Here is a 16,194-nt window from a genome sequence, read left to right as displayed (position 1 = left end):
ATTTTCCTGCAGTATGATCAACCTGGTGCGCTTTTGATGTCAGAAGACGTGGTAGCCAAGCAGAAGCCTTTGTCATACCATGTTCCATTGCGCAGAATATTCTCAGTACTCTCACAAGACATGCTAATAGCATTGGCTATTTTATTGGATCTATTTCAAAACGGGGCACCAGTATTTTCTTAACGAAACACTAACGAAACACTTTGAAACTTGGGACACTGGTAGAATGTGTCATATAAAACATCTTTTACTCTTAGTCTTCTTAACAAAAAAACGTACATCGCAAGTTATTCCATGTTAAAGTTGTCGTATTTCTGTAATTTCAACCAATCACTGACGTCTATTCAGCTCAATAGAGTTACTGCTGGGCGGTCATAAAAATGTTATTCCCTGTGACATATTTCATCCGGTTTAATCGTAATTTATACGCATATTATTTATATAATAAATTTCGCTGTGCGTATCTATGTGTGTAACAATTTTAGAGTTCGGATTCTCGAGTTAGGGTTAGTTTTAGGGTTAGGGTTAGGGTTAACAGTCTAGTTAGGGTTAGGGGATTAATACGATATACACCGTTACAGCGCTAACTGTTTTCAACTGAATAGACGTCAGTGATTAGTAGAAATTATCGAAATAAGACAATTTTTTACATGAAATAAATTCGAATACAAAAAATTTTTTCTGTTCTATAACACAAAATAGATAAGTATACGAAGTTTGAAAGTCTTTCGGTACCAAAAACACTACATAAAACATAAATGAAAACTGGTGCCCCCGTTTTGAAATAGATCCATTTTATTTATAGTCAATTGCCTGTCATCCATCACCATGTGGTGAACACGATCAATGTTTTCCTCGGTGGTGGCAGTTGCAAGATGACCAGACATTGGGTAATCTTCAAGACTTTTCCTTCCTCTCTTAAATTCAGCTGCCCACCACTGCACTGTTGTTAAGGCTGGAGCATCATTCTCCCAATGAAGCAACCATGGTAGCATGAATGTCCTTTGGGACTAAACCCTTTTTCTACGGGTACTTTGATACCACCGCGATGCCAAATTTTGTCCATTTTCAAAAGAAGTCGCTACTAGTTACTTTGGCGATCTTACGGTACGAGTCCTAAATATCGGCCTAAGGTCGCCGTTACTTTTGAAGCCTTCTTTGAACAGTCAGGTGTCAGTTTACCTGGAAAAAAACAATGCGGTTATTAATAATAAGGGTTGAAATTAACGCATGCAACATTTCACAGCTCTAGCCTCACTCCTTCATAGTCTACGGACTTTTCAGCCCACCCTTGTACTTACATGCGTACAAACATATATACACACAAAAAAATATTTTGTACACACGTACAGACTATCCATGCACTAATATACATACACAAATATTAACACATACACAAACATACATAAACATAATTCGTGAGAATAATGAAAAAGATATGTGTTTATGTGTGTGTGACAGAGAGAGAGAGGACATGAAAGTCAATGGGAGTAAGTACATGTGCACGCGAGAGCGTGCTTCTCATTTCAACTCCCACACGGAGGTAATTGTCAGCTTCAAAATGACATAGTTTTTGAAAAAATTAAATAAAGAAAAATATTTTTACAGAAATTGCCGAACAAGCAGATAAATCAGCTGATTTGATTTTGATACTTAAATCGAAAGATCGCCTAAAATTTATTTAAAAAGACATAAAAAAAAAAATGCTTTGTTACAAAGGATAAACTGCAAAAGCAATTTGGTTGTAACAACTGAAAAAAGGATTCCTCACTAAACTTCTGAATCTACATGTCCTCAACATCACAGCTTGCAAATTCCTTCATAGACTTAAAATACCTTCTTGCTTCCCACCATTTGATTTTGTATACATTACACTTCACATATTAACAAAATATCTCAAGTAATTAACGAGCCCCATGATCCAAATCTTAAATGTTCGAAATTCCTCTACGTCACTAACCAGCATGTCTGACCTGACGATTTATCTTGGGAATTAATTTATTAAAATTCGGGAGGAGAGAAACTTAAAGCTTTTCTTTTTTCTTTTACGGCATTAAGAAAAACGAAAGGTTTTCTTGAAACTGAACTCAGCCATTTAATTCATGGATTATCTAATCCAAGATATTAAAAGAACATTTTGATTTGCTGCAAAATTGGACAAGCACCAAATTTTTCTCATACTTTAAAAATATATTAAAATTGGTAATTATAGAATTTACAGACAAAATTTACACTTTGGTAGAATTTAGAATTGACAGAATTTTGAACAGGTAGAATTTAAAATGAGTGGAATTTAGAATAAGTTAGAGTATTCAATTATTACTTTACCAACATTTATCATGCAGTCTTCGCGAAATAAAAGGAAGTAAAAGTCAGCTAATGGTAAAACGTTCCAACTTAGTAATATTCTTCATCGATGCCATTAACAAACAGTCAATAATAAACTCCTTAGGTTGTCGTCTGCTTGTATGGGAATGGATAAAGAGAGATAAAATGGAGGTTCGCGTTAAACTGTCGACATTAGAGAAAAGCAGGAGGAAGAGGGAAACGTAGTTTAGGAGACGAAGGAGGAAGAAGAGAGGAAGGGGGTGAAAATGGAGAGGAGGAAAGGAATGAGAAAGGTAAGGAGGGGGAATGAGGAGCAGAAGGAGAGAACGGAGAAGGACAAGGAAGGAGGAAGACGAAATGAAAGGGGAAGAAGAAAGGAAGGAGAGAGGAGGGGGATGAAAATGGAAAGGAGGAAAGGAATGAGAAGGGGAATGAGGAGCAGAAGGAGAGAAAGGAGAAGGACAAGGAAGGAGGAAGACGAAATGAAAGGGAAGGAGAGAGGAGGGGAAAGGAAGAGGAATGAGGAAGGGAAGGAGAGAAAGAGGAGGAAAATCACATGAGTGATTGATGTGATTCTTAAGTCAAAAGCAGAGAAAATGGGGAGGGGGGGAATAGGGTAGTGGGAAGAGTGTATATATTATGTGACAGGTGCAATTGTCGTCTGCTCCAATGGAAAGCAATGGAGTCGATACTAGCGACGGAACATCCAGATGACCGTCACACGTACCATACATACACATACATACACTCACATACACACTCTCATGATACGTGAGGATTCATACATATCACATACACATGTATACATGCTCACACATGCACACTCACATATATGTAAAACACCACAAACGCACACATACACAAATATACAAACACACACACACGTACATATGCTTCCTCAAACACATACACTCGCATATATTGCACAGCATATCACACACACACACACACACACACACATATATATATATATTTAATATATATATATATATATATTTAATACTGTGAAACCTAATTTAATTTTAATTTTTAATAAATTGATTTTAATTGAGTTTTTACCTGCAATTTTGGATTTTTATCCCTAATATTATTATTATTATATATATATATATATATATATATATATATATATATATATATATATATATATATATATATATATATATATATATATATATATATATATATATATATATATATATATATATATATATATATATATATATATATATATATATATATATATATATATATATATATATATATATATATATATATATATATATATATATATATATATATATATATATATATATATATATATATATATATATATATATATATATATATATATATATATATATATATATATATATATATATATATAGGCGTAGGAGTGGCTGTGTGGTAAGTAGCTTGCTTACCAACCACATGGTTCCGGGTTCAGTCCCACTGCGTGGCACCTTGGGCAAGTGTCTTCTACTATAACCTCGGGCCGACCAAAGCCTTGTGAGTGGATTTGGTAGACGGAAACTGAAAGAAGCCCGTCGTATATATGTACATGTATATATATATGTATGTATGTGTGTGTGTGTTTATGTGTCTGTGTTTGTCCCTCCAACATCGCTTGACAACCGATGCTGGTGTGTTTACGTCCCCGTAACTTAGCGGTTCGGCAAAAGAGAACGATAGAATAAGTACCAGGCTTACAAAGAATAAGTCATGGGGTCGATTTGCTCGACTAAAGGTGGTGCTCCAGCATGGCCACAGTCAAATGACTGAAACAAGTAAAAGAGTAAAAGAGTATATGGAGGTGGGGCAAAATTAGTAACTGGGACAAAATGAGTAATTTCTGATTTCTTGTTATTTTTTCCCTATCCGTTTGCAAGTATTGCATCATTATTTTGTACAGTTACATCATATTTTAGGAATAAAAATTAGTCGACATAGTTGTTGTTGTTGAGGTTGAGAGAGTCCGATGCAGTCGAGTGACAGATATTTTTCTTTTTTTTTTTTCAAGAAATTTTCCCTCAACTTTGACCCCATTGTAATTGAAGTTGCTAATAAAATATCTGGATATTTTGGGTGTTTTACAATCAAAATTCTTTTCTTAGTTGGATTCCAAGTCAATCCCCCCCACACACACACACTAATGTAAATTTTGATAATTTTCTAAACATGTCGAATGTGGGGTAAAATGAGTAATGATTAATTTCAATAATTTCATCCGTTTAACTGCATAGAGCGTAAATATATCAAGAAGAGAGAGCTATTTTAAGAAATCGTGAAGAAGCTATAGAGAATATTTTATATTGAGTTTTTAGATTTATTCAGTTTCCTTAAATTTCATATGTGCCATTTTTCCATGATCCTCTAATTTAACTTAGATATTTTAAATTTTTGTTGATCTTTCCGATGTCTAAAGGATGAAAATACTGATGTGTATGAGTCCTTTCTCAAATGTAATTCTGAAGAAATGAAGAGCTAGCTTTCCTTTATCTCGTCTTACTCATTTTGCTCAAGCTTTGTATGTTCAAAGGGAACGGAGATGATTTTCTAAAATAGCGCTCTGAATATGTTTCAGTGTTTTTAAAGCGCCCACACTGATTTTGTTTCTTTACAACTTTGAAGAAAAAATGTATATTTTAAAACGATATTTTCTACAAATAACTTTCAGATGATGTTGATTACAATTATACCAGAATTTAATGTGAAAAAAAAAAAAAATGGTGTGAATCGGTACACACATACTGACACCGTGGCCGGTTATAAAGTCACAGGAAAATGTCACAATTTTGACTTACAAAAAAAAATGTCACAGTTTATGAAGTCATAGAAAAAAAAAGTCACAATTTTGTCTAAGAAAAAAAGTCAGGTAATCAAACAAAAATATTCAAGTCAATCACAATTTATTAAAGTACCATAAACGAAGTAATAAAACAGGAAATATTTTAAATCAGTTATTAACTGATAATACATGACTTACTCTTTTACCCTTTTACTTGTTTCAGTCATTTGACTGCGGCCATGCTGGAGCACCGCCTTTTAGTCGAGCAAATCGACCCCGCGACTTATTGTTTGTAAGCCTAGTACTTATTCTATCGGTCTCTTTTGCCGAACCGCTAAGTGACGGGAACATAAACACACCAGCATCGATTGTCAAGCAATGCTAGGGGGGGACAAACACAGACACACAAATACACACACATCTATATATACATATATACGACAGGCTTCTTTCAGTTTCCGTCTACCAAATCCACTCACAAGCTTTGGTCGGCCCGAGGCTATAGTAGAAGACACTTGCCCAAGGTGCCACGCAGTGGAACAGAACCCGGAACCATGTGGTTGGTTAGCAAGCTACTTACCACACAGCCACTGTACATGTTGCCAACACTTTATATATACTATCTGAACTGAAAAGCATTTCTAGAAAATTGCATTAAAAAATATCCATTTTTCTGGAAGTTATGAGGAAACAAAGTCGCGGGGTGAGGAAGCACACTTGTACAGGGATATCAAAATCGGAATAATTCGGACAATGCGAACGAAATTGTAAGGATCTGGTATCGTACATCCTGGACAAAATTATCCAATGATGCTTTTCCCCTTGTTAAGACAAGGTGATTTGAGGAAAAGTTAGCTTTTATTTTTTGTAGGCCGAGCGACTATGAAGAAGCTTTTATGTCGGCTTGAACGTTCCTGCCATGTATATGTGTTAGGTATGTTGATTAGGCTCTTACCTACCAAAGACAGTATAATCATAAATATTAATACCAAATTTTGGCACTAGGCCAACAATTTCGTGGGTAAGTCGATTACATCGATCCCAGTGCTTAACTGGTACTTATTTTATCTACTCTCGAAAGGATGAAAGGCAAAGTCAACCTTGGCAGCATTTGAACTCAGAACCTAAAGATGGACGTACCGGTGAGCTAACGATTCTGCCAACTCGCCACCTTATAATTGTCAGAAATATTAAAGCTCAATAATATAATCGAAGATCATAACGGGAAACTAATTTTCAGTATTATGAAATATTGTGATTAGTAGTGCACTATAATTGTATCATGATGTGACACTGGACAGATGGCGGGATAATGGTAGAGTAATCAACGACATTCCACGAAATCACATTCTGTGTTCGTTGGTGAAAAATTCATCACCTGAAACTGATTTTCTTCAAAGTAATTCTGTTCTTTTAGCATCTTAATATAATCTGGTCGTGATTTGTTTCCAAATCTAATAACACACTCACAAAAGCAAGATTAACTCATATTTATCTTTGAATATTACATGTGCTAGATTTAGTGGCAACAACCAACTTACGTCAGAAATAGCTCTGACTAGAATTATTAGCGCCTAATGTGCCTTTCGTATTTTTAAAAATTATAGTGTTTAATTTAAAGGAATTTCACTGTTGTTTCAAGTAGATTGAACACCCACATGTGTGCGTACGAGAGACAGAGAAAGGTGGTTCTGTCTCAATGAAATCAGAAGAATACAGGGTTGACCTTAACACTATACACTCAAACTATAACATGGACGAACTTTTGGAAAGACTATCTCACTTGCTTCATCTTTTTTTTTTTTTTAGTATTCCTTGTGTTTCATGCAATAAGAATTACAATTGTGAAAATTTTGTTTTTAAAAAAAATTCTTTTTTTTTAAATTTTCCCCACCACATTTTGTTTCCTGATTCCGTGTACATTTATTTCCCTCCCAGTAAGGTACTCATTAATATGCAGACATGATTTTCGCGTGTTCATGTATTTATGTTCTATAAATTATACTTGTATATTATTTATCTAAAGTAATATATACATCTACTATAATTATACTCTTGTGTTTTTCTCCGTCAAAACATATGAATGAAAAAGGAAGGGGCGATAGATGAATAAGGAAGTGTTTTAGGGTTTTAGGGTTAGGGTCTTTTAAAAGGAAGTAAAAAATCTGAAAATCGGCTATAATAATGTAGTCTTTCAGTCTCATTGCTATGAAGGTATGATGTTGTGGAGAAAAAAATTGGAGGGAAAAGTTACAGAGGTTTGAAAATCGGAAAAACTCTGTATTTTTAGCCAATAGCGAGGCAGAAATTTTCTGCATTTAGCGGAGTGGTGTCAACTTTAAGGTTGTACCCTGTGAAATGTATAGTTAAGCGTCTATGAGATGACCTGTTCACTGTAGGTTTCTAAATAAACAGAAATACCTAATAAAATCAACCTGTATCATCTTACTATTTCTTTTGTCTCTTCATTGATTGTATGTCTATTATTTTTTTAAATTTGCTATATTGATATATTGTCTGTATGTGTTTACTTTATGCGTACTTCAGTATTATGTATACCTGTCATGTATTTGTGTATATCTTTAATATAAGTGCATGTGGATGTATGTATTCGTGTATAAGTTTATATGTACATTTATGCACTCATGTGTGTGTGTGTCCAAAACTCCAAAGTTGAGTAACGTTTTCATGCTTGGATTTGTAAACGTTTCATGCTTGGATTTGTAAGAACAACAATGGTCAACAAAGAATTTGTCCCAAAGAAAAGAATACCTGTATCCTATATGTTTTTGCATGCAGAATTCAGAAATAATGTCAAATTATCTGTATCACCCGTAGTTTCTCTGTTCCACGATAAATCTCTCTCAGTCCCTGTTACGTGGGCTAAATTTCAGTTAAACTGTTGAAATGTGAAGCTAACGGTTTAAGAAATACTCTTAATTTAAATATTTATGAATAAATACTAAGTGAAATCATAAATCCAACTATCTGAGTCAATGAGTCCCAAAAATATATGAAATGAAAAATATGTAAAAGTATTAACACAGAAAAATACTAACACAGAGAAGCATAGCAAAATATGTAATATACTAACACAGAAAAATTAAAACAAAATACGCAGGTGAAAAGAATCTCGTGGTGTGAAGAATCAACACAGAACAACGTAAGGCACAGACACGGGTGAAGTGAAACACAACACAACGTGCAGTTGTCATGGTAACAAGCTGCTAATGTCACGCTGTCTGTTTATTGGCTAAAATTATCCAAATTTCCCAACTTTAATTCCAAATAGCAATCAGATTCTTTAATTTACAAGATAAAGTAATTGGTTGATCGTAATCAAAATTCAGAGTTGCATCCATACACCAAAATTGAAAGCAATCTGAGCAAAATTAGGGTTAGGGTTAGGGGACTCATTTTGCGAACGAAAAAGACTAGATCCATTGAAGGTCTAACAGAATTATGGCGCCGAAGGCTGGTCGTTCAAACGTACTTCTTATCGTTTCTATCGTTCTACACATTTCTTGAAATTAATGCTTTCCCTTTTGTTACAATCCAGACAATATGTACAAAAAGTCTTGTGCTTTGTTATTCTATTCTACTTATTTATTTTCGATTGAATATATTTTTGCTTACTTAAAAATTGGAATTTTGGAAAACAAATGATTTTTTTTGTAATCGCGGTTTCCGTTTTTGTTTACGTGAAATTATATAAAAAATAAAAAAATCCAAGAGATCTGGCTGCTATTTCTAGCATGTGGAGAGACCTCCTAGGCTTAAGTTCATGCGTTGGTTGAAAATCACCTAAAAAAAATTCTGGGGTCGATACATTCGACCAAAAATTCTTCAAGCCGGTGCCCCAGCATGGCCGCAGTCTACTCATTTAACAAGTTCAAAGGAAAAAGAAAAACCCAGATATATCAGTCTTAAAAAAAAACAGTCTAGGTTCCATACAGTCGTCTAAAAGTTCTTCAAGGTGGTGCCCCAGCATGGCCGCAGTCTAGTAAGTGCAGCAAATAAAAATGGAAAAAAAAAAAAAATTCTGGACTCGTTACTGTCTAATGACTGGAACAAGTAAAAGGGGGAAAAAACGAAAAATAACCGAAAAATATAACCGAGGTGGTTTTGTCCGCTTTCACATTTTAACTATGGGGGTTTTGCCCTAGGGTGGGGGTTTTCCTACACTCATTTAACTTACCTCATACCCATAACATTGTTGGCCTTATATTAAAACTAGCAGCTAAGCCCGGTTTCACCGGTCGGTTTGGATGATGTGGCTGTAAAACCTGCTGTGTAAGCATTCGACTTCTTTGGGCACGCTTACGTTAAAAACAATTTTAGAATGATTTTTTTTCTGTCAAAACGCTAAAAATAACTGACCAACAAAACAGAAAAAAACAGCCAAGATTCAACCAAATCAAAACATAAACCCAAATACTAAGCGAACAAAGATGAACCACCCCACTTCCATTGCGCGTGCACATGCACACACGAAAACACATACACACACACACACACACACACACACACACACACACACACACATTCACATGCCCTCCTTTTGCACACACACATATATTTACAGAGTTGAAATACTGTTTGATTTATTTTTTCAGCGTACAATTTTCACCATCCCACTACCAAGTACGACATCACCCCTTCCTTCCTTATTCATTTATCACCCCTTCCTTTCTTATTCATAAACACAAGAGTATTATTATAGTAGATTATCTCGGTAACTATGGGAGGTATGAAAAAAAAAATACAAAGCCCAGCAACACCACCGGATCATTCTACACATCTGTGTAATTTTTCGCGCAATTCCACCCAGCCGTTTGACCGTGAATCCAAAAACAAGAAAGAATCGCCCAAAGGAGGCGAGTTGGCAGAAACGTTAGCACGCCAGGCGAAATGCTTAGCAGTATTTCGTCTGCCGTTACGTTCTGAGTTCAAATTCCGCCGAGGTCGACTTTGCCTTTCATCCTTTCGGGGTCGATAAATTAAGTACCAGTTACGCACTGGGGTCGATGTGATCGACTTAATCCCTTTGTCTGTCCTTGTTTGTCCCCTCTATATTTAGCCCCTTGTGGGCAATAAAGAAATAAGAAAGAATCGCCCATGTCAAATTCATATGTATAGATTTGAAAGGAAAAGGCGGTGAGCAGACAATCTTTAGCACGCCTAAAATAATCCTTTCCGCTGTTGGCACAAGATAGGAAAATTTTGGAAAAGGAGGCCGGTCAATTATATCGACTCCAGTGCTCAACTGGTACTCATTTTATCGACCTCGAAAGAATAAAAGATAAAGTCAACCTCGGCGACATTTGAACTCAGAACATAAAGACGAACGAAATGTCGCTACGTACCTCAAATAATGCTCATAAGAATGAAATGGAATTTTCGCTTACCCATATTTCTGCATTTCTTAAAACTCAGTGATAGTGAATCGTTTTAGTCCGGCGTGAAGAAATTTTAATGATTTTGTTATTGGAGCGATACATGAATAACGTATATTGTAGTTTTGTGTAAAAATGCTTACTGCTTCTTTCTCTTGTCGCTCGTTGCTAAGTCGGTGATTTATATTAAGAACGTAACCTTAAAATAAGCCCCAGAACAGTTTCTAACCTAGGCACAAGACCACCACCAATTTTAAGGGAAGGGCTTATTCGATTAACTCAAATCCAGTACTTGACTGGTACTTTATTTTATCGATTCGGAAACCAATGAAAGTCAAAGCTTATCGTCAAATAGTGGGGATGGGGGTCAAACATACACACACACACACACGCACAAGCGCGCACGCACACACACATACACACACATACACGCAAACGCACATACACGCAAACGCACGCACACACAAACACACACACACACACACACACACACATCTAGGACGGTTAGTATCAAAAAGATTTTAAAGCCGGAATTGGCATGACGTGTTATCATCGACCGGTTCTTACCGAATATATATATATATATATATATATATATATATATATATATATATATATATATGTATATTCGTGTCTATGTTTGTCCTCCCAACATCGCTCGACAACCGATGTTGGTGTTTATGTCCCCGTAATCTAGCGGTTTGGCAAAATGAAACGATAGAAAAAGTACTCAGCTTACAAAGAATAAGTCCTGTGGTCGTTTTCTTCGACTAAAAAAAGACGCTTTAAGGCAGTGCTCCAGCATGGCTGCAGTCAAACGACTGATGAAACAAGTAAAAAAATGAAAGAATAAAAGAACATGTATACAACAATGTGTGAGTACGTATGTATCTCCGTCTCTCTTTATATATATATGTGTGTGTGTGTGTGTGTGTGTGTGTGTAAGGAGAAAGAAAGGGGAGAGTGTGTGTGTGTCTGTGTAAAGAGAGAGGTGGAGAAAGAGAGAAAGGGAGGGTGTGTGTGTGTAAAGAGTGAGGTGGAGAAAGTGAAGGAGGTAGGGTGTGTGTGTGTGTGTGTGTGTATCCAAACGCAAACGAGCGCTAAGGGATGTAATCTGAAGATGTAAAAGCAACGAGAGAAGGGAGTTGGGGTTTATTATTGTGACGGGATGCTGTTACCTAGGTGACCGACACAAAGCTTCATTGCATCGCAGCCCGTCACCTCGCCCTCTTCTAAATGTACCCCCTCTTCCCACCATTGACTGCCTTTATCGACAGTTGGTTATCTCTATGGAGAGGGAGGGAGGGAGGGAGGGAGGGAGGGAGGGAGAGTCATTAGGGAGAGGCAAAATAATGATTTATTGATGCTTGTGAAATGCCGCCATTTCTGGTGTGGTGAAAGAGAGGGGGGTTGATCGAGTGTGTGTGTGTGTGTGTGTGTGTGTGTATGTAGGGGAGCGCATGTGTGTGAATGAATGATACTTTGTGGTTTGATGTGATTGTGTGTATTAACTGCATCTGTGCTGTGTCTGGATTTAAATGTTTGTGGGTGAATCTTTGAATGTGTCTGTGTGTGAATCTATGAATGTGTGTGTGTGTGTGTGTGTGTGTGTATGTGTGTGTGTATGGATGCATGCATGTATGTATATAATTAGAAAGAGTGAAAAGGATAAGGTATTCTTATTAATAATAATGTGTGTGTGTGTGTGTGTGTGTGTATGTGTGTGTGTATGGATGCATGCATGTATGTATATAATTAGAAAGAGTGAAAAGGATAAGGTATTCTTATTAATAATAAACATACAACGTAGCCTCTATTTTTCGTTGAAAACTGGTTACCTTACATTTTAAATTACCTCCAACTCCGCGGCCCCAAATGTAATATAGTACACAATTAAATAATTGATTAATTAATTAATCCATCTTGTCTGCACATGCACTATTATGTAAATTTGACAAACCAGTTTAGCTCTGTCCGACTTGGTAAACATTATAAATAAGCTAATAATCCGAAGAACGGTCACATGACTGATATACCAATATATTTAAGCTTCTACTCCAGACATGTTGCCTCCACCCACCATTCTTAACGGCTGCTACAGTGAACCTCTGCTCATCAGAGCTCGTTGGATCTCTTCTTCTTTTAGTTGTTTCAGTCATTCGGCTGTGACTATGCTAAGACACCGCCCTGAAGAATTTTAATCGAGCGAATCCACTGCGTTTTTTTAAAAGCCTGGTACTTATTCTATCGATCTATTTTGCCAAACTGCTAATTTACGGGGATGTAAACACACCAACACCAGTTATCAAGGGGTGGTGAGGGACAAAGACTGACACAACGACTCACACACACACAAACGATGGGCTTCTTCCAGTTTCCGTCCACCAAATCCACTCAGGATCTGTTCAGTTTGGCGTACAGATTTTTTTATTAATCAACTAAACAGTTTGAAACTTCGTATACTGGTGAAATGTCTCACGCAGAACACGGTTTACTTTGAACATTTTCGACAAAATTTCGTATTTCAACGACGTGTATTCAGTTGAAGAAAGCTACTGCTGTTTGCGATAGTAATCGAAGAGGAACAATTTCCGGATCATCTCTACTAAATGTCACCACTCTGTCCTATTCGTATGCCGAGCAAAGACGATGCAACCTTTATCCTTTCTTCCTTTCTAGTCAGCACCGTGCATTCCTTACAGGGACGTAAACACACCAGCATCATTTGTCAAGTGGTGATGAGGAACTAACACGCACACACACACACACGCACACACACGCACGCACACACACGCGCGCACACACACACATGCATATACACGACGGGTTTCTTTCAGTTTCCGTCTACCAAATCCACTCACAAGGCTTTGGTCGGCTCGAAGCTACAATAGAAGACACTTGCCCAAGGTTTCTCGCAGTAGGACTGAACCAGGAACCATGTAGTTGGGAAGCTAACCTCTTGCCACACAGCCACGCCTATATCCACATCTGTAGCTCACATGCAAATCCACACATATACTCATGCACACAGACATATAAACATACGCACACGCACGCACGCACACACACAGTGTGCGGTAAAAATAACGCCCTTTTTGCAATTAATAACTTTTATACTATATAAATGTTTATTAAATAACATTTTATGGAACACAAATTTATTGCATTACTTAAAGAAACGAATGACAAACTAATGAAAAAAATCGCAGAAGTTTTAGGAAATAAATAAAAATAACCAATTAGAAACTAAACCCAAAAGGGCATTATTTCTGCCGCACCCTGTGTATACATTTATATGTACACGCACTTAAATACATACATATGAACTTGCTCTCTTTCTCTCTCTCTCTCTCTCTCTCTCTCTCTCTCTCTCTCTCTCTCTCTCTCTCTCTCTCTCTCTCTCTCACACACACACACACACACACATTCTTTTGATTGTTCATTAAGCCTTAAGACTGTTGTTGTTGGCACTCCGTCGGTTAAGACGACGAGGGTTCCAGTTGATCCGATCAACGGAACAGCCTGCTCATGAAATTAACGTGCAAGTGGCTGAGTTAAGGGTACACAGACACGTGTACCCTTAACGTAGTTCTCGGGGGAGATTCAGCGTGACACAGAGTGTGACAAGGCTGGCCCTTTGAAATACAGGTATAACAGAAACGGGAAGAAAGAGTGAGAGAAAGTTGGGATCTTTTTTAAAACGGGGGTCACATTTTTCATTAACGAAACACTTTGAAACTTGGAACACTGGTAGAATGTGTCATATAAAACATCTTTTTCTCTTAGTCTTCTTAAAAAAAAAGAAATCCATAAATTATTCCATGTTAAAGTTGTCGTATTTCTGTAATTTCAACCAATCACTGACGTCCATTCAGCCGATATACATTAAGTGCCGACTACATAAACAAACGATTCTGAAACAATTAGCCCTAACCCTAACCCTAGGGTTAGGGTTAGGGTTAGGGTTAAAGCAAATTTAAAATGAAAAAAGCAAATAAAACGAAGGTATGGAGATTAAATACGCTTTACATCGCTTAGTGAGCCAAAGGAGTAAATGTAAACAACTGAATACTTGTCAGTGATTGGTTGAAATTATCGAAATAAGACAATTTTTTACATGAAATAAATTCGAATACAAAAATATTTTTCTGTTCTATAACACAAAATAGATAAGTATACGAAGTTTGAAAGTCTTTCGGTACCAAAAACACTACGTAAAACATTAATGAAAAATGTGGCCCCCGTTTTAAAAAAAGATCCGAAAGTTGTGGTGCAAGAGTACAGCAGGGTTCACCACCACCCACTGCCGGAGCCTCGTGGAGCTTTTGGTGTTTTCGCTCAATAAATTCTCACAACGCCCGGTCTGGGAATCGAAACCGCGATCCTACGACCGTGAGTCCGCAGCCCTAACCACTAGATCATTGCGCCCCCACACGCCTTAAGATTATATATGTAGAAACATACTAGTAAATATACAGGCGCAAGAGTGGCTAGTAGCTTGCTTACCAACCACATGGTCCCAGGTTCAGTCCCACTGCGTGGCACCTTGGGCAAGTGTCATCTACTATAGCCTCGGACCGACCAAAGCCTTGTGAGTGGATTTGGTAGACGGAAACTGAAAGAAGCCCGTTGTATATGCATATATGTATGTGTGTGAATATGCTTGTGTGTTTGTCGCTTGACAACCGATGCTGGTGTGTTTACGTTCCCGTAACCTAGTGGTTCGGCAAAAGAGACCGATAGAATAAGTACTAGGCTTACAAAGAATAAGCTCTGGGGTCGATCTACTCGACTATAAAGGTGGTGCTCCAGCATGGTCGCAGTCAAATGACTGAAATAAGTAAAAGAGTAAAGAGTATACACACACATATATATATATATATATATATATATATACACACACATATATGTATACATGTGTGTTTGTGTGTAGAGTGAAGAGTAAAAAACAATTTGTAAATAAAATTACATATGAAAATAAAAAGGTAGAAAAAGGAGAGAGAAAGGCAAAAATATTAAAACATAAAGATCGTTATAGTAAAATAAATCACTGGTAAGGAGGTTTAACAGAGTCTGGGTTCGATGGTGGGCGGGAGGAAAAAAAACTGAAAGAACACACGCAGAGTGTATATAAAATATTGAACAAGGTACACATTGCAACTTCGTAATGTGAATGCGCGTGTAAAAATATGCAAAGCTGTTTCATAATAATAGCACACACACATACACACGCACACATATACACACGCACACATACACACACACAAGCAAATGTGCGCGCATACATGCGCGTACGCAAAGAAATATACACGCTCATACTTACACATACGTACATACATAAATACATACATACACGCATACATATATGCATAATCGGGTATATACATAGAACAAGCCCCCTACAACTCCGTATATATTTGAATACACGTTTACCGAGGAACATGCATATATATATATATATATACATATATATATATATATATATATATATATATATAAACATACGTATATACATACATATATATACACATACTTATGTATACACACATACACACACACAGATATATATATATATATATATATATATATATATATATATATATATTCGTAATTCAGGTGTCATTATTCATCCATATAATTCATGCATATCCGGAGCATGTATAGTATGTATATGTAGATCTA

The 16,194-nt window shown here is 36.5% G+C and overlaps 1 protein-coding gene across 1 annotated transcript in view; it reads right to left on the bottom strand.

The window, feature by feature from the left end:
* LOC106881088 (uncharacterized) overlaps window positions 1–2,539 on the bottom strand; it is a 925,009-nt gene extending 922,470 nt beyond the window's left edge. The window contains exon 1 of the mRNA XM_089361538.1: window positions 2,333–2,539. The gene's annotated coding sequence lies outside the window, so the exon portion shown is untranslated. The remainder of the gene's footprint in view (window positions 1–2,332) is intronic.
* Window positions 2,540–16,194: the final 13,655 nt, after the last annotated feature.

The sequence above is a fragment of the Octopus bimaculoides genome, chromosome 13 (genome assembly GCF_046866305.1).
Source record: "Octopus bimaculoides isolate indiv1 chromosome 13, ASM4686630v1, whole genome shotgun sequence".
In the NCBI taxonomy this organism is placed as follows: Eukaryota; Metazoa; Mollusca; class Cephalopoda; order Octopoda; family Octopodidae; genus Octopus; species Octopus bimaculoides.
This window is presented reverse-complemented; position numbering and strand designations above follow the sequence as displayed.